Genomic DNA, 25,725 nt, shown 5'->3' on the forward strand with positions numbered 1-25,725 from the left:
GCAGCTTATACTGCATATTATCTAACGTTATGAACCCCCCAGTTCCTTTCACAGAGGTCTTTATGGAGAATTCTTCAAAATTACTTTGTCTGCATAACAAAAGATGTTGTTGAGCACTTGACACTTGAGTGCCAGGAATGCTATGACTATGTGCATCGCTGGCTGAAATTCATTCTTCTGGAAGTCCTCCATTTTGGATGTTTACTATTGTTTTTAAATTGTTTGTGCGATTTTTCCTGTGTGCCTTCCTCTGTTGTATTTCCTTACAGAAGACCAAAAGACTGTGCTGTTTGGATTCAGGTTTATGGAAAGCCAGTCCTACATATAGCATCTTTACTTTCAGCTGTTAGACTGTGTTTGTTTTATGTTTGTCTAAATAATTGTGGTCTGTTTTCAATATAAAACAATACATTGCAAGGTTCAAAAAAAGTCAGCTCCTAGACAGTGGAATGCACAATAAATTGCAAAATGCAACTTCATGTTCAAATGTGCCGTATCCCAGATTTTCCATTAACAGTTCCAGAGGGTGAAAAAACTGCAACATGGAAATGGCTCCTGTTTGCCCTTAAATCATCTCTTGCAATTCGAATACCTTTAAATCTGTAAGTCTCAAATCAAGCATGTTTAACTGACCAGAGTAGGTCAGGTCCTGTTGATCACTCCTAATGCTGATAAATGTTCTCCTATAACAAAGGCAACAAGAGATGTAAATACACAGCTCAATTACTAAAAGTCTTGCTGGAAAAAATGGTAATATTTATAACATTCAAGCTGTAATGTTTTCCATGCCGTTTCTGCATCCCCTGGAATTCAGATTATCTGCTTGGTAATTCCTTGGTGGAAAGGGGGGAAAAAACCACAGGTACACCTCTACCTCGATATAACGCTGTCCTTGGGAGCCAAAAAATCTTACCGCGTTATAGGTGAAACCATGTTATATTGAACTCGCTTTGATCCACCAGAGTGTGCAGCCCTGCCCCCCTGGAGCACTGCTTTACTGTGTTATATCCAAATTCATGTTATATCGGGTGGCAGTGTAGTAAGAATTTGGATTCTTCTTCTTCACCAAAAAGTATAACCGTGAACTTTCAAAATACAGTCAAGAGAGGCACAAGTCCATTTACTACTCAATTATTAATCCCGAGCTCTCTCATTCTGCAATATATTGTGTCTGGCTTTCCTGCTTACAGTGCATTTTGTGCCCTTGCTTCAGAAATACTAATGGTGGGGCCATTATTCTTGTTGCTATAGGAATAATACAACTTTGTTACTAGTATTATTATTATTATTTCTATTACAATAGCACCTAAGTGCCCCCCCCCGCCCAAGGTCAGGGCTCTATTGTAATAGACACTGTAAAAACACAGAACAAGAAGATGGTCCCTGGCCCAAGAGATTTACAATCCAAGTATGTGGATATTACTCTATTTTTAAGACAAGTGATGGACCAGTGGACCATTTCCGGCCCTCAATCAGTTTAGCTCTGCTTTTTCCTCCATGTTCCCTCCTCCAAAATCCATGCCTAGGGCTCCTAGGCAGAGGCGTAGACCTCTAACTGCGCAGCAATACATATGCTAAGTAAAAGGTAGGGGCTATAGTGTAGTGTTTAACTTATCCAAAATCTCTGCCTGAATGTTAGTTCCCCACGTTCTAGTGTTTATTCATTGACTCTGCTCATTAACATTCTACCATAGACAACTGAAAAGTATTTTCCCAGCAGAAATCGTACACGTGATTGCCACTTTTTTATTTTGCATGTAATGTTAGCAAATCAAAGGGTTTTCAAATGGGATCAAATAATCTAATTTCTACCTCAACTCAGTCTCCAGGACAGATTCAAAATAAAACAACATTTAGATCCATGCATACAGATGAATGGTCTTGTGGTTCGTGCATTAGAATGAGTCAAGTGAGCTGGGTTTTGGCTCTGCCGCAGACCTCCTGTGTGACATTGGGCAAGTTACTTAACCACTCTGTTTCTTGGTTCACCTCTCTCTCTCCCACCCTGATAAAATGCAGCTAAAAATACCTATCTCAACAAGAGGGGGTAGTGAGCATAAATTGATTCATGTTTATGAGGTGCTCAAATGCTATGATGCTGAGAACCACAGAAAGCCAAATAATAGATAAAATAAACCCACATCATGGTCTTTAGACAACTATCAAAAGCTTATTAGCTCCAGAACTTGAAAACCTGTTTCAAGTAGCCTCGAGTTACAGGCAAACTGCATTAACTGAAGCTGGTGAATATTTAAAGATGGGTAGCTACAGACTGACTTGCTTTTAGATACTTTTTTGATGCTTGGCAAAATGTCACTTTAGAAACGCGAAGGAGCCTCCCAGCTACTTAGGCAATGTGAAACCAAGGCAGTTATCTTCCAGGAAGCATGGCCTGCTTGACAGGTCTTAAATGAATAAAAGTGATATTATTACAATTATCATTAGAGGGAGATGTCCCTCATCAAAATGTGTCTGGATTTTAATTGACAAGGTCTGGGTTAATGCTGTGAAAATGCCAACGAAAGCAAAGCCTGTGGCTCAAATTAATTGTCAGCACTGAGAAACCTCAACCTCTAACCCTTTACAGATTTATCACTCCACGCACACTGTACCCATGACAAGGAATGTTTGAATTAATCATTAAGAAGTAGAAATTCTTCCCAGACCGAAAGCAGTAAGAGTGCATGGCTAACTAGCGCCCCTTTAACTTTGTCCGCAAGCTAGTAGAGAAGCAGCTTAGCGCTAATGACAAGCAACCCAACCCTTTTCAAAAAGCCTTGTCTTTAAGGAACGTGTGTGAGGGAAATGTTTAGGACTCCTGAGAGTAAGAAGATAGAAGCACTAGTCTGAGTCAGCTGTAGTGCACCCAGTGCTGCTCATCTCCCTAATTCTAATTTGCAGCATTCCTCGTTATTCTAATGCTGGCACCCACACAATGTACTTCAGTCTCAACTGGCAAGACCAAGCCTGTTCCAGTGTCCCCTTCTCCAACTTAGTCAATGCATCTTCTTCGACCTGCAGCTCCCGTGCTATCCCAGACACTTCTGCCAATTCATCCTGACATGCAGCACCTGCTCTCCTCCGATTCCTGCGAGTCTCCTGAGCAGAGATGAAAGATGTACTGACGCGTTCCAATTTGTGTCATGGTTGTGTGGTATTGTACCAAATGACTGGGCTTCCATCACTTCCCTTGGACTATTTCACAGTCTAATAGATCTGAATGTCAAGTTTTCCTTTCTTAACTTTGTCCTTCTATTCCTAGTTATACATCTGCCATGGGAGATTATGGAAGCTCCTTCATGGGACGTTTTCCAAAGGAGGCTGGGTAGCCATCTGTCCTGGATGGTTTAGACACAACAAATCCTGCATCTTGGCAGGGGGTTAGACTAGATGAGCCTTGCGGTCCCGTCTAATCCTATGATTCTATCTGTGTATCACACCAAATAATTCCACTCCCTGCATAACAGTGACGCTCTTCACAGATCCGCACTCTGTTACCATGTATTATTAGTATTTATACGTGTCCCCACAGTGCCCAGATACCCCACGGGGCTACACACAGACATGAAGTCAAAAGACAGTCCCCGCTCCAAAGAGCTTACCAACCTGGTTTATGGTAAGAGGTTCAAACAGACAGACAGAGGGGGAGACCAACACGTTTTGTACAGAAAGCAATAGTCACAGCTCAACACCTGCCCAGCAATGACAACTGCTTAGTTATTTGCTACAAAAACTTCACTCTTTCCTCGTGAATCAGTCTCTCCAGCAGCTTGATCACTTTGGCTGCTTTTCTCTAACCTCCAACAGGCCAGTGTCTTTCTGGTAACATCGGACCTCCTCCAAAACCCACTGAAGTCCAAGGATCAGGCTGCAGCCACCAGAACCAGAGCCCAGCGCTGTTGTTCCAGAGCTGTACAGAGAAAGATTATTATTGCCCTGCTTCAGTCATCAACAAAACGACACTCAGGAACCAGTTCTCAGTCACGTATCATCCTCCGAGGTCTGCTACGGAGCTGTGCGGTCAGCATTATTTTTCATACCTAACCTGGTACAAAAGTGGATATGGTAATGTTTGTGAGCGCTGCCAAAGTCACATGTTTTATTTATATTTATTCCATTGCAGTATGTGAACCGAGCGTACAGAACCTCAGGGGCATTGCCAGGCCTGGGGCCGAAAGCTGAGTGCCTCCAGGACTGATCAAGGCGAGAAGGCTGCCAACGTCATGGCATGCTTTCCAGTGCTGTTTTTATTGCCCTTACAATCCTTATCCTTAATCTTTGGGCTTGTGGCTTTTCCATCTATGTGGATTACGGTCTCATCATTACACAGCCTGAGTGCACAGAAACAAACCAGATTGCTCCCTGCAGGCCAAGCCTATTATATTACACTAGATGCGGGACTATAATTCTTTATAATTCTACACTAAAACTGCGAGGAAAAGTAACGCTGGGAGTAAAGGAAAATGGGTAAGGAAGGAAGTGGCAAAGGAATCACGGGCCAAATCCTCAGCAGGGATAAAGTGGCATCAGTCCCCTGAAGGTACCAGCCACTGTAATTGATTAGCTTGAAGTAAATGCAGCTCTGTTGATCCACCCGGCCCAAACATGGAGAGAGGGAAAAGAGAACTGAAAACAGCCCTTTATAATTAGGTTACTGGACAAGAATAAACTCATACAATGATAACACTCCAGCCACACAATGCTGACTGTGAATTCAGTCAGACTGAGCGTCCAGTGGGGAATGAACAAAAAATTACCAAGCTTTGCCGTCTATGCACTCCAGTGTCATCCATCATAGAGAAGCGGCCAACAGGGTTTCCACTGGCTTCCTTCCCAGCGCTCCACAGGAAGCTCTGCTGTGCACTTTACACAAAGGAACAGCAGTGGGCTGTTGGCTTCAAAACCCTTTGTTTCTCCCAAATATGAAAGACAGGAGGTCATTTCTCTTTCCACCAGGTATTCAGCCTTTTTGGTTGTGCTATTTTCAACACATTCTTTTCAAACCACAGACTTGAAAGTAGGCATTTCTATTAAAATTATGCCAACAAGGAAAATAGCTCACTAGTTAACATTTAGTTTGCTTTTCCTGTGGCCGTACACAATCTCCCTACCATTCCCATTTCTTTTCAATAGGGTTGCCTTTTTTCCCCGTAAGAGTAAAACGTCTTTGTGATAACTTAATAGACATCTTAATCTAAGCACAGCAGGTCTGAGCTTCCAAACTAGGCCCCAGTGCTACAAGGCAATTACCAGGATCAGGGTCAAAGTATTAGGAAGAAGTCCAGGCAAGGAAACAGCAGGGTGGGGGCAGCAGATGAGCTCAGGGAGGAAGCTCGAGTTGTGGTCCAGATCCTCACTGGAGAAAATCAGTGCAACTCCACCTTAACACATGGGACTAGTCCGACTGGTGACAATGGGGCTGTGCTGACTTCCCCCAGCTGGGGTTGTGGCACTTTCCCATTCAGTAATTTATTGTAGTGTTGCATTCCGGATGGGTTAGTTCTGAGTCAGTAACTGGGGATTGGAGTTCTGCTGTTTCGTATGCACTGGGCTGAAAGCCTGAATGGATTAAGTGCCATTCTCCTGTGGAAAGAGACTCCACATAGCAAAGAAGGTTCCATGCCTCTTCAGCACATCCCTAACACCACAGTTGCACAAGGGTTGTTTCTATTAGACGTTTCAGACACCTTCTTGGCTTGCTCTGAAGTCAATGGAATTGCTCACATGTGTAAAGTGAAGCGCGTGCATAGCTGTTTGTTTGGGCAGGGCCTTAGAATATTTTGAGTCAGAGAAATTAATGTTCAGAGCAACCTTCTTTGATGTCAGCTACAAGGATTTTCCAAAACCCAAACTTCTCTATGCTCTCCCATGCGTAATGCATAACTACCAAAGAAAGTATGTCCTTGGCATTCAAAGAGACTGCATGCACTGTGTCAATTCCCCAAAGCTCGACTAATGCTACAAGAATAGGACAGGTAATTAGAGAGTTTGGCTGCAATCTAGACCATAAAAAGAGTTAAAGCTTTCAGCAATTATTTCTGTTATCCTTAAAACAGTCAGTTCATTCTGGGATACAACTGTTCATTTATGTAATTAAATTTCAGTCTATATGGTGTCTGTCAAGCATTTTAATTATTTTTTTCCCCGTTACTGGCCAGCTTTTGTGGCTCATTATGAAACAAATGACATGTCATCCTAATGGGAGTTCTCTCATTAACTCTCAAATGTGAACAGCTTCATAAGACCCCCCCATAACTCATCGGCTTATGGAGGTGCCAGCTAATAATAAAGGTACCACCATAAAGCAAAGCAACACAGGAAGCTGCACTTGGGAGGACAATGTTTTTACAGACTCCTATGGGATGGACCCACCTTAACTGTAAAATTTCACTTTCAAACATCACTCTTTAAGTGTGGTTTCTTAACGTGGTTTCCTTGTCAATATCGCAGCGATCATATTACTGTTGGCTTGTATGTGTGTTATACTGGAGGCGGTATTATGCTGAAAGATGCTAATGGATGCCAGCAGGTGAGATCCAAAGACACCCACAGACCTCATTAAATGCCAGTGGCTGATCCATGCACGGTCATTCAGGTTCCACAAATGGAACAGTCAAGCCCCTTTACATAGTTAAAACAGCTGGGCAGTTACTGCCTGAGGCATCAGACCACATGGCAAGCTGGTGCTAAACTGTGTGGACTGAGGGATTTCCCAGGTTGTAAATGCAGGGGGTTAGGATCCTGGCTGCAGCCTGTGCATGCTAGAGGCAGAGAGAGTTGTGAGTGTGACCCTGAGAAGCAGTGAGATGGAGGACCTTGGGCACAGAGCTTGCTGGAGTGGCAGACCAGGGAATTTCTGAGCAAGGAAACTGCCTAATTGTTGTTTCTACTGTGTTCAGGCAAATAGGACTTTGTGTCCATTCTTTGTAATCAGGGTGGCCCGGGGAGAGGGAGGGGGCAAGTGGGGCAATTTGCCCCGGGCTCCACAGGGGCCCCCATGAGAATATAGTATTCTATAGTATTGCAACTTTTTTTTATGGAAGGGGCCCCCGAAATTGCTTTGCCCCAGGCCCCCTGAATCCTCTGGGCAGCCCTGTTTGTAACCAAACAAGATTACACTAAGAGTACACCTGACTCGCAAATTGATATCTCATGCTAACGCAAACAACTCTGCAAGGCCCCAAATACTGGCTAACCACTCAGGCCAAAAGGGTAACATGATGTTCTACAGAACAGTAGTCTCTGTTTAAAAGTCAACATTTACCAACACTTACTACACAGTGCACTGAATATTCGGCCATTACTGTACAGGACAATGCCATACACTCCAGTAACCAAATGAATAGCTGGATTGTACTTATTTATTTATTCTTAAATGAATAGAGCCATAAATTCCATGGAGAAAAAGGATCACTGTGGTCATCTAGACTGACCTCCTCTGTAACACAGAACTTCTCCAAAACAATTCCTAGAGCAGATCTTTTAGAAGAGTATCCATTCTTGATTTTAAAATTATCTGTGATGGAGAATCCACCATGACCTTTGGTAAATTGTTCCAATGGTTAACTACTTTTACTGTTAAAAATGTATGCCCTATGTCCCATCTGAATTTGTCTAACTTCACCAGCAGATTGTCTAGCTTCACCCTCAGTGATAATTAAAAACAAAAAGTTAAATGAACACTTATTGGCACTACAAAAAGTATTACTATTACTGTAAAGAAGTGTGATATATGCCATCATGTGCCAGCAATGCCCCTCTGCCATGTACATTGGCCAAACCGGACAGTCTCTATGCAAAAGAATAAATGGACACAAATCTGACATCAAAAATTATAACATTCAAAAACCAGTAGGAGAGCACTTCAATCTCCCTGGACACTCAATAACAGATTTAAAAGTGATGATTCTTCAACAAAAAAATTCAAAAACTGACTCCAACGTGAAACTGCAGAACTGGAATTAATTTGAAAACTGGACACCATTGAATAAAGACTGGGAGTGGATGGGTCACTACAAAAACTAATTTCCCCCTGCTGATTCTCACACCTTCTTGTCAACTGTTTGAAATGGGCCATTTGATTATATTGGCCTCTTTAGCACCACAAAAGTGATTTCCACCCCTTCTTGGCTCGTTAGTACTGACCCCCCACTTAGTAAGGCAACTCCCATCTTTTCATATGCTGTGTATTTATACCTCCCTACTGTATGTTCCACTCCATGCATCTGATTTAGCCCAAAGCTTATGCTCAAATAAATTTATTAGTCTCTAAGGTGCCACAAGTACTCCACATTGTTTTTGCTGATACACACTAACACGACTACCACTCTGAAATCTGTAAAGAAACAGCCTTCTAGTTCTGATAATTTCACCAGCCTTCTGCAAATCAGGGCTACAAGGTACTGTCAACTGTAATATACAGTAAGTATTCTGGAGTCCAGTTGGAAAGAAGGCATAGCATTTTAGACTTCAGCTGAGGCCAGGTCTACACTAAGGTGCTTCACTGGTTTAGCTATAGTCGTATACTATACCGGAAAGCATGCCAAGTGTGGACCCAGATATATCAGCAAAGCAGTGCTTTGTACCCACAGACTAATGCCCCACACGCTCCACAAGCAAAGCAAGCTCTGCCAGTAAAACTGTAGTTTTGCCAGTATAATTGTATCTACACGAGGGGCTTCTGCCAGCACAGCTCTGTCAGGCAGGGACCACACCTCTTCATACCCCTAACCACAGAGCTATGCTGGCAGCAGCCTGTAGCGTAGACATGCCTGAAGACTGAGTGTGCTCAGACTTCTAGAAATACCTCAGATATTCTCAGACTGGCCATGCACAGATGTTTAGCAGGGATGTTAGCATAGACATTCCTATGCTAGTCACTGGATACCCACACTCTGGATGATCCACCCCCAACTAAGGAGATCACTGGGTTGGTCTGCAGTAGCTGATGGAGGTGGGCACGTTCCTCCCCCTCGCTCGGCTCTATTTGCCTTCTCTGTTCTTGCACGAGAACAGGACAGTTCTCAATGCCCTTCCTGTGCACAAGCATCAAGTAGGCGGCTGTGGAATGAGGGGACAGCCTAACATGCAGGCCTGAGTCCTGAACTGGTGAAGCTGGTATGGTGCTTTAGCCTTGACGCTGCCCCTTGGGAGTGCTTTTCCAACAGGATCTTGAAGATTTTGTAGCACTTTTTAAAAAAGTTATGGAAGACAAGGACTACTCACTCTGAACTCAGAGTGCAAGTGGAAAACATGGAATTTAATTCAGGTTTTCAGGTTACAAGCCGCAAAGGGTTTTCCCTGTTTAACTGGAAAGGACCTTGAACTACTAAGATAGCACAAGCCGTAATGTAGTATCAATGGCCCGTTTTGTTTATATTTTTCGGTGAAGAAGCCCAAAGTGCAACTTTACCCTGTTATTTATTGACCGACTGACAATAAAGAAGACTGGACAGAAAAGGAAGGTCACAGATGGGGAAAAAAGAGGGAGAAAGGAGAGGATTTTGAGAGCTTGTATCCTTCAGCTATGGAACTTGATTTATTTGGACCACTAAGGTAATACAAAACACATGGGCATTGTAAGAGAAAGAGAGAGGGAGAGAGACCCATGCAAATACTCCAGTTCCAAACACTCCTGACCTTTGCATCTTGGGTTCATGTCTATTAAGGACCACACTGGACCTGCAATTTGGGGACAAGTGCAAGGAGCAGAAGCCAGACACAGCTGCAATCCTTGTACTCCCTTGAGCAGAAGGGAGGCAACTGCTATTGAAGCTACCCACTCCACAACAGGGGCAGGGAGGAGGCAGGCTAATGAAGCAATGAAAACGGCCAGTGAGAGACAGGAGTGCAAATCGTGTCTTCTTACGGGGCAGCAGCATCCGATTTGTCCTTGCGAACATGGGAATTCTGGTGGGCACGTTCCTCTGACCAATCACTGCGCTCCACCAACAGGAGCTTATGTCTACAGACAGTAAAGCCTATGATGTACAGTGAAGCAGACATAGCTGCCCAATTTAAGGGTAAGCTAGCCATTGCCACAGCTACAGATGCTGCAGAAAGTGTACTAAAGCGTCCTGAATGGTCAACCCAAGTCCCACCCCTGAAGTTTGCCCTCAGGTCCTGCTCAGGCAAAATTCCCACTGTTTCAGGAATGAATCCACAATAGTCTCATCTTTTTCGGAAACACTGGACAGAGAACTTGGATAACAGAACTGGCTTGAGCACAGGGCAGGAGGATGGCAGAGCATAATTAATTTTCCACTCTGAATATTCGCTGCCCTCCTCTTTGCCATGATCTGAACAGTGAACCACCACTCGGACACTCACTGAACGCATTCCCAAGCATGCGTTTGCAGTAGAGCATGAAGTATCATGCTATAAATTATCAGTATTATTTAACATCTAACTGCAGGTTAGGCAACAGAATACATTCACCAGGCTGGGCCCCAGAGTGCAAAGTGCTGTAAAAACACACCATTTATGGCAGTCCCTGCACCAATGAGCCTACCATTTTAAAGACAAGACATAACACATGGAAGAGATTAACAAGCAAGCCAGGATACAGGTCGGGGAGGCAGATGGTTAAAGGCTGAAAGCAGACTGGTTGTTAGTCAAGCCAGGTAATTTCAAAATGTCTGTGGTCCCACTGTAAAAAAAGGGAGCGTTTGTCGTCGTCTCTACTCAATGGCTGATTCAGAGAACAAGAGTTGTGAAGTGGTGGAAAGAACTGGCACATCATTCACGGGAAAGGAACTTTCCTTCATTTTGTTAAGCTCCGTATTTGTAAATTATAAGAAAGTCGTCAGACAAACTTCTCCACTGCTAGGATACAAAGTAATTAAAACCAGATTTTCAACTCATTGTCGTAAAGTAACATAAAACATGTCACATAGGAGAAAATAAACTCTAGCCTCATTATATTTTCTGAAGCGACACTGCATCTGCAAGCCACGGGGTCCTGAAGAGACTGGCAGTCAGGGGACGACCTCAGATCTATTCCTGTGAGAGTCACTGTTCTGCCCTCTGACCTGGGGCAAGTCAATTAACCTCTGTCTCCCCCTCCACACCTCTGCTATCCTGTATGTAAGCTCTCCGGGGCAGGGATTCTCTTCTGTGTACGATGGGCCCAATTTTATTATATATTATTTGTCTGACAGCGTAACCAACACCACATACCAAGAACAGAATATGCTTTATGGTATTTTTAAGTATAGGTCGAAGGACTATATGACTGTCATCAAGATATCATTTGTTTCTTGATAGACTTCTTGCATGTTAGGTTTAGAATTCCTTATAAATTCAACTTAGTTCCACTGATGATATCCTCTCTCACTCAACCGAGATATCTGTTATTAGAGAATGTGCTCCAATATACATCAGTGGAACAGAGTCAGAGAAAGCCCTGTCAGGACTGGTTGGGTGAACTGGGCTGCAACAGAAGTGCCATCGGAAGATTTGATATGTTAGTAGCAAGGCTGCTGATCTTCCAAGAAGTCACACAGAATATAAAAGCCACCCCATTCCCACACCCTAGAAAACTAAGTCCAGACAAGTGCTTGAAAAGATTCACTTATTTTTTACTTGCATAAAAATGCTGCATACCTTTATTTGTGAGACACACACAGGAAAGGCTATTGCAGGCCTACTTCCCTAGAACAAAGTCTTTGAAGTACTAAAATGTGATCAGCAACCGTAGGAAAGCATTAACTCAAAATGGGGTATTTAATTTGCCTTTGCTATTGTTCTGGAAATGGGAGGCGGTTAAATTGGTACTGCCCTGACTTATATTGAACTAGTTGAATAAACTGAAATGAAGAAAATCTTCTTCTTTCTGCATGTGCATTAGAGGCTACTGGTGTCAAAATCTGGTTTAGCACTTCACCGAACATGGTTAGAGGTGTTTACCCAGTGACTGCCACCAGTTCAATGATTTAATTGTCTTTAAAACTTCAGCAGCAAACGGGTACTGCTTAATGTTATTCTTTTCCTTTAATGTAAATGGTTTTAGTATATGTCAGTAAATTTAAATCTTAATGTAGGTTGTCACAATTTCAAATTTAATTTTCAAAAGGTGTATTTTTAAACATAAACCCGTATTTAAATTTAATAAATCCGATTAAAAACATTTAAAAGACCGATTTTTATCCACCATATAAGGGAAGGTTAAACTCAGATAACGACTTTACCTGAAAAAGTGGAACATGTCCAAGAATCAATGTTCCAAAGACAATTAACTGCTATATGAGCTATAAAACACATCAAATGAACACAGATTATTCCACTTATACTTGCAAGATAAAATTTAATAACTACATTTAATGGGCACTTAAAAAAATAATTTCCTATGTATTAATTAAATGCACTTCTTCAGCAAAAAAGAGATTTTAAAGGGTTATATAATCCCTACTAATCTAACAACAAGCAATTTGAAGACAAAATATTAGCGTGTGTGTTATCTGTAGATCAGTTTTAAAAAATTCCGTACACAAGATTATCATGAGCACAATTACATAAGTGTTGTTAAAATGAAATCAGCCTGTCACACACGAGCAAGCACCAGCGTTTTGCAAAGATGAATGTCTTCAGCTGAGCGTTATTTAGACATATGGTGTCATTTCCACTGGAGTTACAGAGCAAGTGGGGCAATATGCAGGACTTGGGGCTGGCTACAGCTGGAACCTGAGTGCTGTAGCTTCAGTTCCATGGGGAGCTGAGGTATGAGAAAGGCAATTCCCTGATTCTGCAGTAGTTTTTATTCCAGAAATGCACAAATGCAGCCAACAGCTGCTTTGGGTTATGGGAGGAACCAAAGGTGAGGGCCTTGCAGCCTGACTTGTTTCTCACCTGTTCATTCCTTTGCTTCTACAGCAGTCTCACAGGGGTATTGTAATCCCTTAACTGGTGATCCTTTCACTGTTGCTCAGGGAATGTAGACAGCCGTACAAGGAAGGGTACAGGAAGGAAAGATGGTTCAGTGATTAGAGTGGGAGCCTGGGACTAAGGAGACCCTTCTCTGTCACAAATGTCTGCTGTGACCTCAGACAAGTTTCCGGGCCTCAGTTTCCCATCTCTAAAAGGGAGACAACAGCACTTCTCTCCCTCCCTCCCGAGGATGTTGCTAGGTTATGTTAAAGATTGTGAGGCACTCCGAGACTACAGTAAGGGGGGGGACATATAAGTGCCTGAGATGGATGGATTTGATGTAAAATAGCAGCACTGCCAATTCTCATGATTTTAGCACAAGTCTCACAATATGAGGGGTTTTCCTTAAAGCTCCAGACCCCAGATTCATGTGATTCCATGCGAATCTCTGCTTTCTTTATCAAATAAAGTTTCCAGCTCTCATGACTGCAGAGAAAAGTTTGAAAAGGTGACCCAAGTGCAGTCTAAATGCCCAGAAGCCTGAAGGCAAATAAAAAGCACCCCCACATGATCCTTTTGAAAAATCTCCTATTATTTTGGGACCTGACTCATGATTTTGGCATGCTTGAGGTTGGCAATACTGAAATGGGAACAAGCAGTTCCTAGGGCAAATGCAGAATAAATCTGCAGCGGGGAAACCCTTGTTTAGGAAAGGTCTTACTCCTATGCAGCAGACCCCGTGACATTCTGCCAATTCTGCACCAGCATCATACTCAAATCATAGCATGCAAAATGATTCACTCCTGGCAACCTCTTGTTGGCACTGCAAAATTCTACTTGCGCACATGGCCAGGGTGAATAAGCTTTTTGGACAGGCACCATTAATATGATAATAATGGGCAAGTGAATAGCTCTTGTGCATGGGCTGGTAAATTGTCATAACATACCACAAGGCCATTAGGGGGGAGGGATAGCTCAGTGGTTTGAGCATTGGCCTGCTAAAGTCAGGGTTGTGAACTCAACCCTTGAGGGAGCCACTTAGAGATCTGGGGCAAAATCAGAACTTGGTCCTGCTAGTGAAGGCAGGGGGCTGGACTCAATGACCCTTCAGGGTCCCTTCCAGTTCTATGAGATAGGGATATCTCTGTATATTAATGCTATTGCATAGATCCTGGATCAGAGCTAGAAGGACAATTCCTCAATTCTGATTTGTTGAAGCTGCATGAAAATCAGATAATGGTCCTCAAAGCGCTGGCGATAGATCACTGCCCGTCTTCCGGCGCCTTGAGCTTTCCCATAACAGGGCAGCCGGCAAAATACACACATGGAAGATTTATACACTTTCACTTAACAAATATAAAAGAGAAATGTGCAATAAAACAAACTGATTTGATTTCTAGGCTACAGCTGTTTAAAATATTTCTTTTTAGGACTGAAAGAGTTCCCTTGATTGCAAAATACTCCACCTTTAGCCTTCATCTCCAGACAATGTACTCACAAGTTTAGCAGCGACTCTTGTCATTATGATCAGGCACTATTTAGACAGATTAAAAAGCTTGCAATACTTACTATTTATTTCCATGGGAGTTTGTTTGTAAGCAGTGTAGACTCCTGCAGAGTATGTGGAGCACTGCATTTGATTATATCAGTACAGACGCTTGAGGAACCAGAGAACAATGGATCACTGAATGGCAGTGCAGAGAACTACAAAATAAATGTGCAGCCATGCCCTGGCATTGGCTGTTCATATTGGCCTTGGGACTTAGCCCTGTTATAATTCAGCGTCACCATGCATTGGTGCAACATCACCACAGCATCACAAACAATGTCACACTAAGACTGGGGCAATTCCATTCCGCCCCATAATTTCTCTCTCATTCCTTTCTCCCTACCCCAGGCCCTGGGAGTGAAGGGATTGTCTTTCATTTCCCTCTCCAATCCTTCCTCTTTCTCGCTGCACTAAAGGTAGAAGAGGAGCTTCCCGCAGCTCTGAGCCAGTCACTGTCTTACGTGGAACCCACTCTTGTGGTCTGTACTTTTATTGCCAGGCCAACAATCAAGTCCAGTAAGCAAACTATGATCTATACAGACTATAGTGTGGGCATAGACGGTCTGAACTCACTCTAGTCTTGTCGTCGTATTTCTGTACTGCAGCCATTCCAGAACTGAATGTAGTCTGTATGCAAATGTTACAAATGAAACTCCAGTGAGGTATCTGAATTAAATTTCACTATTTACAGAACAAGTGGTATTAGACTGATCACACCAAAAGAATTAATGTAAGAGAACTCCACATTTTCTTGGAGACTTTAAAAATATATGAAAATCTAACTTCTGTTTGGATTTTTCAACACTCCTACATTAAGCTTGAACACTGTATTGCTACTGCAGAGTGTGTAGGAAGTCTCTCTCTCTTGTTCAGATGTTAATGAGAATAAAACACATGTACGTTTTATCACTTTATCATTTGATACAAATCCATGCAGACCTAGGAACTAAGGTTTTGCATTCACTCTTCCAAAGATTTTTAAATGTGTTTCCAGTTGATGATCCAAACATATAAATAAACAAACCCAATTTCCTTCCTAGAAATAAATTGGATTAAACAAAGGGAGATGGGTTGTCATAGACCGTGTTATTCTAAGTGTTCCCCTGCGACTCTGGGCTGTTTGCTCTATGCCATGTGAGTTTCTGCTTTGTGACATCAGAATCTGCACACAAAATACATGAGCCTCCTATCCAAGGGACTATCATGTAACAAACCAGTATAGTAAATTTCATCCTAGGCCAACAATGTTGAAATACAAGTGACAAAGAAGAGTATGGCTTTTGGAGAACGATCTCTCTTTTCTTTGTTTTTTACATTTGTTTGGCTTTTATTTCATTTTATTTATTTATTTTTGGTCTCTGACCGTCTAATCATCAGATATTAGTGGTTTTCAAAATCCAGGTGCCTTTCAACAAGGCTACTTTACAAACCACCATACACAGGCATAAACGAGTAGGTTATTCAATAAAGGCACTTGACATGTTCTTCATCCACACAGTGACTTTAAAAGCACTTTAACCTTGCAAAGTATTCTCCAAATCAAGGAGTACAGGGCATTCACTGAGGCAGTTTGTGGGCTGCATTTACCTACACATAAATATGCAGAACCATAGTTACAAGAGCCATAGACAGATGTTCAGAAAACATGCAAACAAAGGCAAAAATCACATACCTTAGCAAACCTGATAGTTCCGAATTCTGGCGACAATTAGTTTCGGAGCAACATTGGAGTGAAAGGAAGTTCCTCAGGCTACCACCAACTGGAAGTCTTTTTTAAGTCCCACACAGGCTCTAGCTCAGCCCGCTGTATGTCCCCGAGGATGTTGCAGTATCCTCCAGTTCTTTGGAGCCGGAGCAGAAAAGATGTCATTGAGAAAGAGAAAAGAGAAGAAGGTGCGGCATTAAATTCTAGGGTCAGTCGTTTGGCAGGTTCAGACTAGAACGTAACAGAACATCTGATAGCAATGATATGTCAAGCCAGGGCAAAGAGCCGGTGACAATCCATCTTGTTTGGCACCTTTTCAAGGAAATCTTTGAATTCAAGAACTGTGGCACAGGACTATTGTTGCTTTATGGTGTTTTAAATGTGTCCCTAACCCAAGAAATGAATGAATGAATGTGTCCCTAACCCAAGAAATGAATGCCAGCTTTATTTCAGTCAAAGCTCACAGAAGTACAGTAACGCTCCTGCATAACTTTAGAAAACATTCTTATTCATTACAGTCTTTCATTGGGAGAGCAGAATGTTCAAATTAAGGGATTTAAAGTTAAAAACACTGACAAAAGCTCAAGCAAACAACACTTTGATGCACTTGTACAGTGCAGTTCGTTCACAAATCTCAAAGCTCATAAGGAAACATTAATTAATTAGGCCTTATGGCATCTCTGTGAATTAGTTACTGTTGGGCAAAATGTTCAAAAACGGGTTCCCAGCTTAGGCATCCGGAGTCATCTGATTGTTGAAAAAGCTCAGCGCCCAGCAGCACCCACTCACACAGCTGTGAGTTTTCAACACTTCTGAAACATCGGGTCACTTTGATTTAAGTGCCTAACCACAGGCAGCAGGGTTTGAGAAATTCAGCCTGAGCAATTTATTGGCAATCACACCTCGAGCGGGGGGAAGGACTTGGAAAAGGAGTCAGGAATTCTAACCCCCGTTATTATTATTAGAACGGGAGTTAACGGCCCAAATCGAAATCAGAGCTCCCCTGTGCTACCAACGCTGTACATACATACCGTAAGAGACAGAACTTGCCTAACGAATTACTATCTAAATAGACAAGACATAGAAGGCGTAGGAGACCACAAAGTAAGGGAGTGGCAGAGCTGGTGACAGAACCTAGGTTTCCTAAATCCCAGTCCGGTGCTTTTTCTGATGGACCTTGCGATCTCTGCCCTGGTTTGAATTTCTGGGTACCCTTGCCTCAACAGCTGCAATGCTCAAAGTGGAAAACGGAGACAGACAACGCCTGATACAAACACGTCCTGAAGCCACATGTAGGCTGGTGGGCTGGTCATCAGCCTGGGACAGACAATCAGCCACACCCGGTCAGTTTGTCGCCCTCACCTTAGGGTCTTGTTTGTTCTTCAAAACAATAAACAAAAGGGACCATGGAACAACATCATCAAGTAACCGTCCTGTTCCCCACCGAGACTGTGGGGTGCTCTGACCTCTGGCAGCTTAATGGTCAGAACTTTCCCCCCGCCCAACGAGTGGCCTGCTTGGCTTCTCTGCCCTCTTGCAGCCATCTGTCCCCCCACAGCTTCTCCTCTAGGCTCATCATGGAGCTGGGCCCTGCAGTTATATCCCCAGGCCAGGCTGGGAATCCTCAGCCCCAGGCACTCAATGCTGTCCAGCTGGGGCAGAGGATTCCCAGCACCTAACTACTGGGCTCTTCTCCAGAATGGGGCTAGCTGTAAAAGCAGGCAGGCCGCCCGGTTGCACCCTACTTCTGAGCTAACACAACCTGTGTCACATCTGTAACATAGTCTGAACACGGCTGCAAGAAAGATGTACAGATGCTAGTTTTGTGCCAGGAACAGTAAGAAAAAGAGAAGATCACAAAAACAACAACAACATACTCCGTGCAGACAGCTCCAAAGGGGTCAAGGCTGAATCAGCAGCCCCCGAGCACAGCACCCATTACATCCTCCCACAGCTTCCCCCAACACACACCATTGGGCTAAAGAGATGTAGAAAACTGACTCAGGCAACCTACAATGGAAAAGCAAACCCAGGGGGGTGCGAAGCGAGGGGGCTGGGGAGTGAAGGGATGAAAGCATCCGCACCGCAGCTTGGAGGCGGAGCAGTTTTATCAATCCGGGCAGTGAGAGGAAGTCCACTTGGTAACCAGAGCCACTGCGGACCCCATGCCCAGGGGCATGCAATCTGCTCTGCACCCCGAGTAACCCCTTCTTCTTCAACAGGGCTGCTCGTGGTGCGAGCTGCAACATGAGCTAGGGTGGCAGACCCCGCGTTTGCCAGCAGTTTGTGCGTCGAGAAGGGCTTTAGAGGGAAGCACTATTTTTATTTCAGACTGCTTCCCTTCCGCCATCCCATGGGCTCAGGTAGGAAGGCAGAAAAGTAGAACAGCTTCAAATCTTACATCCCTTGCCAAGGCAGGCGGAAAGCGTTTCTTCTCAAACAGCATTTGTAGAACCAGTCTGGCAATGCGAGACTGAAGTGGGTGTGACGTGTGGGTGTAGGAATGGCTGACGCCGCAGGAGCTTGGTCTGGGAGTAGTAGCGAGACCTAGTTTCTCTGCTTTTAGGTGATGTTATCTTTGGGGACCAGAAATGCAAATACTTTTGTCTCATGAAAGTTGCAGTGCAAAAAAAAAAACAAAAAACGGAAAACAGACATTATTTCCCCTCTTTTTACTTTTAACAGAGCTGAAAGGCAAAAGACCAAACTTGACAACGGGACTAGACTGTCATTGCAAGCTGAGCGTGAGAGCCCTGCCTCTGGTGGGGAATGATATGTATTTTGAAAGTCTCTGTTTAGTGCAGCCTGCCAATGCTCATCCTAAGCAAAGCTCCTGGGTGAGGAGGACTTGGCGCATTGCCTTAATGCACTGCTATGCATGCACTCAGGGTTTCTGTAGTGTCTGAATTCCTGCACTACTGGGTGGATCATAAATTATGGTGCAGGCAGGAAGGTGCTTTCAGCTCTTGGCAAAGAGAAGAAACCTTCCCTTCGTCCTAACCACTACCGTTACAGGAATAAGAGCACAGCAGCAAGGAGCTGGAAAACGCTGCTGCAGATTTCAACAAAGCATTCACCAGAGCCAGCTGTTGGGCGGATCTCTCACATTTTCTCTCCTCGGGTGTTACTGCACTTCAGCACTGGGAGATGGGGACACAATGGGAAAAATAACTTCAGTCAAATTGAAAAGTAATGACTGCATACAACTGCCACCCCTCCAGCTCCCATTTCAAGTGCCTGTGATGGTGGAACATCCACATGGAGTATAATTAAATGCAAACTGTTATAAGCATTGCTGCAAGCAGCAGATCCAGTGCATCAATCCAAATACAGCACACCTGGATTGCATTTGAAGAATTTCTATCACATAGATATACATGGATGCAGGCAAGGAAATAGTTTCTGTCCAACAATATAGTTGGGGTTATGTTTCTATGTTGTGGGTTACTGGGAAATAATGCACAAGCTGTAACTTCTAGTGGCCACTGAGTACACCTAAATTAATGAGGTATAATGGTAGCTATCATGAAGATTCTACATGACATGCAGAAATCTCACTCTACTTTGTCCAACATGAAAAAATAACATGCATCACCCAAATGTACTGTGCTATTCACCACTTTCTGCCTTACCAGTCCACACTTTTGTATTCAGTGTCTGAAACCCTGGATTAAATTTTATGCAAGGGCCCTAAGTGAAATGAGTCTGATGGCCTTTGTTCAGTCTCCAGGCCATGAACACAAAAACCAAACTAGCACATACATGTTCTTCTTGGCTCACAGAGGCAGAAAAGTTCACTCCGGGAGCTTGCACACTGAGTAACTAGAATCAAGCCTGAATTTCCCCAAAATTTACCAGTATCCAGATCTGGGATTTAGTCCAGGAGCATTTTTACGAGTAACTTGTTCAATGCACATTCCTCCAGAGTGAATGCTTCCTGCTCAGGGATTACGTCTCCATTGCATGAATCATGGACTCAAAGCCCTTCTTAAAGAGAAGGAGTTTATTATACAACACAACTCAAGCATCCACACAGCTCAAGAACCATGTTGGTTCCACCCCTTCCCTCGGCTACCAGTCACTGCACCTTGTCTGGAACACTCTATAGTATGCAAAGTCACATCTGTCCCAGTTGGTCTCGTCTCTTAAAATATTAATTACAATCTACTCAACTGCAGTTGAAGAAATTATATAGGGCGTGGAAAAGATTAAATACTTAGGGGATCTGGAGACTTGAAAATAACTGGACCTGTATGTCCTCCAGCTAAATATTCAAGATCTTTCTCTTTACTGCCAGTCTGGACTTCAAGCACCTAAACGGGAGAGGGATCGCACACACAAGTATGCATATGTACATTCTCATAAATTTTCCTCTTTAACCATAGCTGGACTTGGACAAGCACCTATGACTGATATGGCAGAGCAGTACTGGTGGGGCAGGGGGCAACAGGGGTGCAGAACTGGTAGAGGCTCCATTCTCATCATGAAACATTTAGTAGGGTCATTTCTGCCTGTCTAGGTGGAAACTGAAGATCGCAAAGCACTTCCTGGAAGTAGATCGAGATTACATCAGCAAATATTCCTTCTAACTGAAAAAGGGTCTAATGATCAAGGCTGTGTGTAAGATACAGCTGACTGCGTAATGGTTGTATTAGGCCTGAATGAAAATATAGCAGATAAAACAGTTATGCTAACCTGACTGAAATCAGGCTAGCAAAGGTTTTGGATAATCCCAGAGTGGAAAAGTATTGAAAAGCAGCATTGTTTAACAGAGCCCTGGAAAACGTGAGACAAGCCTGAGATAAACCAGGGATTGCATGGCTGGCATACCATTAGCTGTGCTAAGGACAGTGTTTGAAGAGCTGATAAGGAACTCTAGCATCCCACGGTTCAGATTCTAACTTTTGGTTGAGTTATAGGTTTGTTTAAAAACTCCCCTGTATTTCTAACTTTTGGGTGTTGTTAAGAGATAATTAATAATCTAAAGTTGTAGACAAAGTCTAGGCATGTGTGTATATTAAAAGTGTCTAGTTTTAAGTTGTTAAACAAAGGGGGGTGGGTTTTGCTCAAGTGAGTGATGTATGACGTAATAAAACTGTCTATATAGGCTAATGCTAAGCTGTAAAAAGGGCCTGGTTCTCACTGGAGACGAGCGGCCTTTTGTTGATGCGTGCACTTGTCAATAAAAGGCTTTTGATCGGACCTTGCTGGTGTTGGCTGTCTCTTTGTGAACAGACAACGAATTTCGCTGTCGGGGTTAAAGTCCCCAACACTTCTGAACCCCTCCTTCCAGAAGACTAATGTTAAAAACTTGGTAGCACTGCAACTTTGGAACCTCTCCAACTACAACACTTAGTACACCACAGACAACTGTTTCCCTGCCAGATTTTGTCATTTATAATGGCTTGGTGCAAAACATAAATAAAACAAGCGTCTCCAGCAATACGGAGACTTGGCTGTTTTGTGGTGTTTTCTCTTCCTCTGCAATAGAAAAATAGGTGGAACAGCAGCACTGTAATCCAAGGGATGTGCAGATAATTGAAGTCTCCCTACAATGGGTAGCAAGTAATTGGAAAGTGTCGTGGGGTGCTGTGGTCTGATAGGTTAGAGTCTGACTTATTCTGCAAATTAATTAAGTTAAGGGATGTTGCTGCAAAGTAATGACAGAATGGTGCGAAGATGTAGAGATATGAATCTAATGAGATATTCTGATTCTGCTGTTCTCTTTTTTTAGTGCAGCCCAAGGGTGTCTGGGTAAAATGAAATAAGAACACTGGTTAACCATGCTTGTTATCTGATTTATTCTAATCACTTCACTGCAAATACTTTCCAAAGCTGCAACTTGCTCAGACACTGTGGCGGGCATGCTTGTTACTGTTTCCAAAGAATAAATAACTTCTGCAAAAAGAAAAAAAAAACCAGTGGAAATATTTGCAATGTAAATTAAAAATGTGCATCTCCAGAAGAAAAGAGCTTGTATTAGCAGCGCTACAAGGTCTAGATTCAAAAGACAGAAGGAGGTTTGCCGTGCCCCAACTTCTAACACTAGCCAATATTATTAAGTATTATTATTACAGCCCTGTTATTACCTATACAATACAGAAGGTCTCTGGGACAGCAATGCAGGAAAGCACTTTAAGTACACAATTTACATCCATCCCTATTGAGAAAAGCACTTCAGCGCTTTGAGCCTCTGAGAAATTTGTTCCATTACTGTTTGTTCTGTTAGTTCAGTTGAAAGTAAATGCAATAAAGAGGGGAATTATGGGAAAATATATTCACAAGTTACACAGTGACTGCCTGGGGACTTAAGCATACCTGCTTATGTGCCTTCTTGAACCAGGGCCTGGGTATTAAACAACATGCACTTAACCAGCCAGATCTTCCCCACACACAAATTCCAGTTCTCTCAACGAGGCCCAACATTCATATCTGAAGATGCTTTCTGAGCTAATGTGCATTAAGACAATGATAATCATATGTGTATTCCCCCTATGTAAACGCCCCCCTTCATCCCAACTGAAAGTGAACATGAAAGTAACTAATCTAATTGGTGAAGTTAAATTAAAAGGTTTCTTTTGTATGTTACATGTGTTATTAACTGGCACCTTTAGATCTATTCAGAACAAGCTACAATCCATAGAGCATTATTGGCTCTTCATTCCTGTACCACCAAAGGAGATATTTGGAAATTCACAAAGCAAAGAAGAAACATGGTTCACTGTCCACTTCGCCTCCAAAATAATAGAAAATATTCTTTTCAGTGAAAGATCTATGAAATGTGTTTTTTCTGACAGCTACAGATCTTTGAGAAATAATCAAAAAAGAAACAAGTATTTTGAATATTGGGAAGGAATATTTGGCCAAACTTTTCAGACTCTGATTGTAACAATGTTAGATGATGTATGCTCACTCCTCTTACAAGCCAAGAGATCCAAACAGAAACAACTTTCAGACTTTATCCCCCCTATTAACTAAACTAAATATTGCCCTCTCTCCAGCTTGTTGTAAAAGTTGTTCTTAAAAGGCATCCCTTTTACATTTCTGACGGATCTGCCCCTATTGGCTGGTTTGCAGAAGACCGCAGCACTCATTTTAAAATTATTGGGCCAGGGACACAATTTTTCATAATACCTGATCTTATTCTCCCCTTGGTCTTTACCACCACAGTAATCCACTAAAACGATAGCAAGGCTATTCATTCTGGCTGCTAAGATAGTCATCGCTCATTCCTGGAAAAGAAGTTCATCATCAAAGGCTGGATCCTGCATCCCAAAGTGAATGAGAGTTTGCCATTGACTAAAATGGATGCAGGATCAGGCATCACAGGAGGAGCTGGACCAGCTTCATTGGACATGTTTTGTCCCTGCTACAGAAAGCTTTTACCTGCCTTAAAAGATAAACATGGGGACACGTTTCCCATTCTATAGCTACATGAGTCATAGCTTTCCTTACCACTGGAAGAAGACTCAAATACACTTAGGCACCGGTACTACAACAGACACCATACAGGTGGATCCTATTATAGAACCTGAGCATTAACAAGTAACCTTCACATAACCAGAGGTGGCCTCTCTCCCACAGCTTTGCATTAGTATCCTGTCCATTCTGCATTACAGTCGTACTTGTCCTCAGGCATTTGTGTTTCATTAGCTAAGCCTGTACAATGATTTCTATTTCTGCCACAGCTACACTTCCCTCCCCCTCCACCCCCGTAGTTTTTTTCCCTTTTGATTTTTCCCTCTAGTTCACGGACATTCCCTTTTTCACATTTCAGGTGAGATTTTCAAAACTGGTTGCCAGTGGCCTAACTTTCCTCCCACTGAAACCAGGGAGAGTGTTATCACAGGGCACCCTCATATTGTTCATATGAAAATGCTGCCTTGCTGCACGGCAAATCTCTAGCTGCCTAGTAGCTTTTGTCCCTGTGTTACAGGTGAACCCTTCCTGGCTTTTGATAAAATAAATGAAAACATTCATCTCCCCTGATTTTCAAATGTCACCTCAAAACAAATCTTATTTGCTTTGAACTGAAGTTCAAATTAAAGTTTGAAGTTTGAAATTAAACTGCTTAATTTCTCTCTCCAGTTATTTTTTTTAACTCTGTAACTTTAATCTTTATCTCTGAGAAACATATGAAAGTAAGTTGGTATAAAAAATGCTATAGGAAGTAGAAATGTACTGGACTTTATGATATATGGGACATACCATTGCCAGCTTGCTATTATCGCAGAACCACATTCTCTGAGCAGGTTTTTCCATGATAAACTCAGATTCTCATTTTTAATGTCTCAACCACTTCAAATCACATGTAGCATAAAGCTTTGCTCCATTAACTGGGAGCCTGGATTCTGATTCTGTTTTAAAAAACAGGGTTTCAGTCTATTACGCCATTTTTAGTCATATAGCGGCAAAAAAAATGTTACTTTCCCAACTTCCAAAAAATTTTTCAATGAGCTACACTTCTAGACAGTTTGGGGTTACTCTAAAAAAAAAAAAAACCAACAGGCCATGACTCACCAGTGCATTACTCCAGTTTTACACTGGTGCAACACTGGGATAGTGCAACCGCAAACCAAGCCTATAAACAGAGAACTGAGAACAGTGAATGAAGTCTCAGACAATGAAAAAATCGGATCCATTATGTTGAAAAATGTGTTGAAATGGATTGATACAGTAAAACCTCGGAGTTACGAACACCTCGGAATGGAGGTTGTTCGGAACTCTGAACAAAACATTATGGTTGTCCTTTCAAAAGTTTACAACTGAACATTGACTTAATACAGCTTTACTACTCAGTAGAAAAAACATTGTTTTTCCTTTATTTTGTTAGTAGTTTACATTTAACACAGTACTGTACTGTATTTACTTTTTCGTGTGTCTCTCTCTCTCTGCTGCTGTCTGATTGCATACTTCCAGCACAAATACCACACCAGGTTTGTGTAATGCAGTTCCTCAATCTATGTGCTGCTTTAAATGTTTGTACCAAAATCAGCCCCGTATTCCTTTGGAACTTTAGGCGAATTAATTTCAGTCACCAGTATAAAAGGACAGGGATAGGGGAGCAGGAGAGAGGAAACTGCAGAGGTCTGACAAAGCACCAGAAAAATGAGGAAGCGAGACTGGATAAGGGTTGGGGCAGCGTAGTCAATAGCAGAAAAGAGCTTTGATGGGTGGCCTGGGGAACAAGGGAGAGGACCGGAGAGGACCAGGAGTTCAAGGGGAGCATCAGAGAAGTCTTGGGGAAATATCGAAGGGTTTGGAAAATGTTGGGAATGAGCCAAAAGATCATCAGGAAAGAAACAGAGCATCTGTGAGCCACAGAAGCCCGTGCTTTCAGAACTTCTGCAGGAAGAAGCTGTTTTCTATGCACAACCAGCTTTTCACAGCTGATTAGCACCAATATGTTTGCAATTGATAAATAAAGGTGGAACATGAGAATTAGGCTTTCCGTAATTGCTTTTCCCCCATACTCTCTGTTCCATGCCATGCTTTCCAGCCCAGAATATCTAGTTTTAATGCGTTACCTAATGAAAAACTTCAGTGAATAGTAAAGCAACAAAGCGGCATTCCTGCAGAAGGCATTGCAGCCCTCGGCACTGCATAA

General features: G+C 42.7%; 1 protein-coding gene across 6 annotated transcripts in view; it reads right to left on the reverse strand.

Moving 5' to 3' along the window:
• Positions 1 to 25,725, reverse strand: part of SGCD (sarcoglycan delta) — a 511,873-nt gene that overhangs the window by 263,178 nt on the left and 222,970 nt on the right. For all 6 annotated transcript variants that reach the window (XM_039484136.1, XM_039484137.1, XM_039484134.1 and 3 more), the window contains one exon: positions 16,086 to 16,254. The gene's annotated coding sequence lies outside the window, so the exon portion shown is untranslated. The remainder of the gene's footprint in view (positions 1 to 16,085; positions 16,255 to 25,725) is intronic.

This window comes from Mauremys reevesii, linkage group 8 (genome assembly GCF_016161935.1).
Source record: "Mauremys reevesii isolate NIE-2019 linkage group 8, ASM1616193v1, whole genome shotgun sequence".
Classification (NCBI taxonomy): Eukaryota; Metazoa; Chordata; order Testudines; family Geoemydidae; genus Mauremys; species Mauremys reevesii.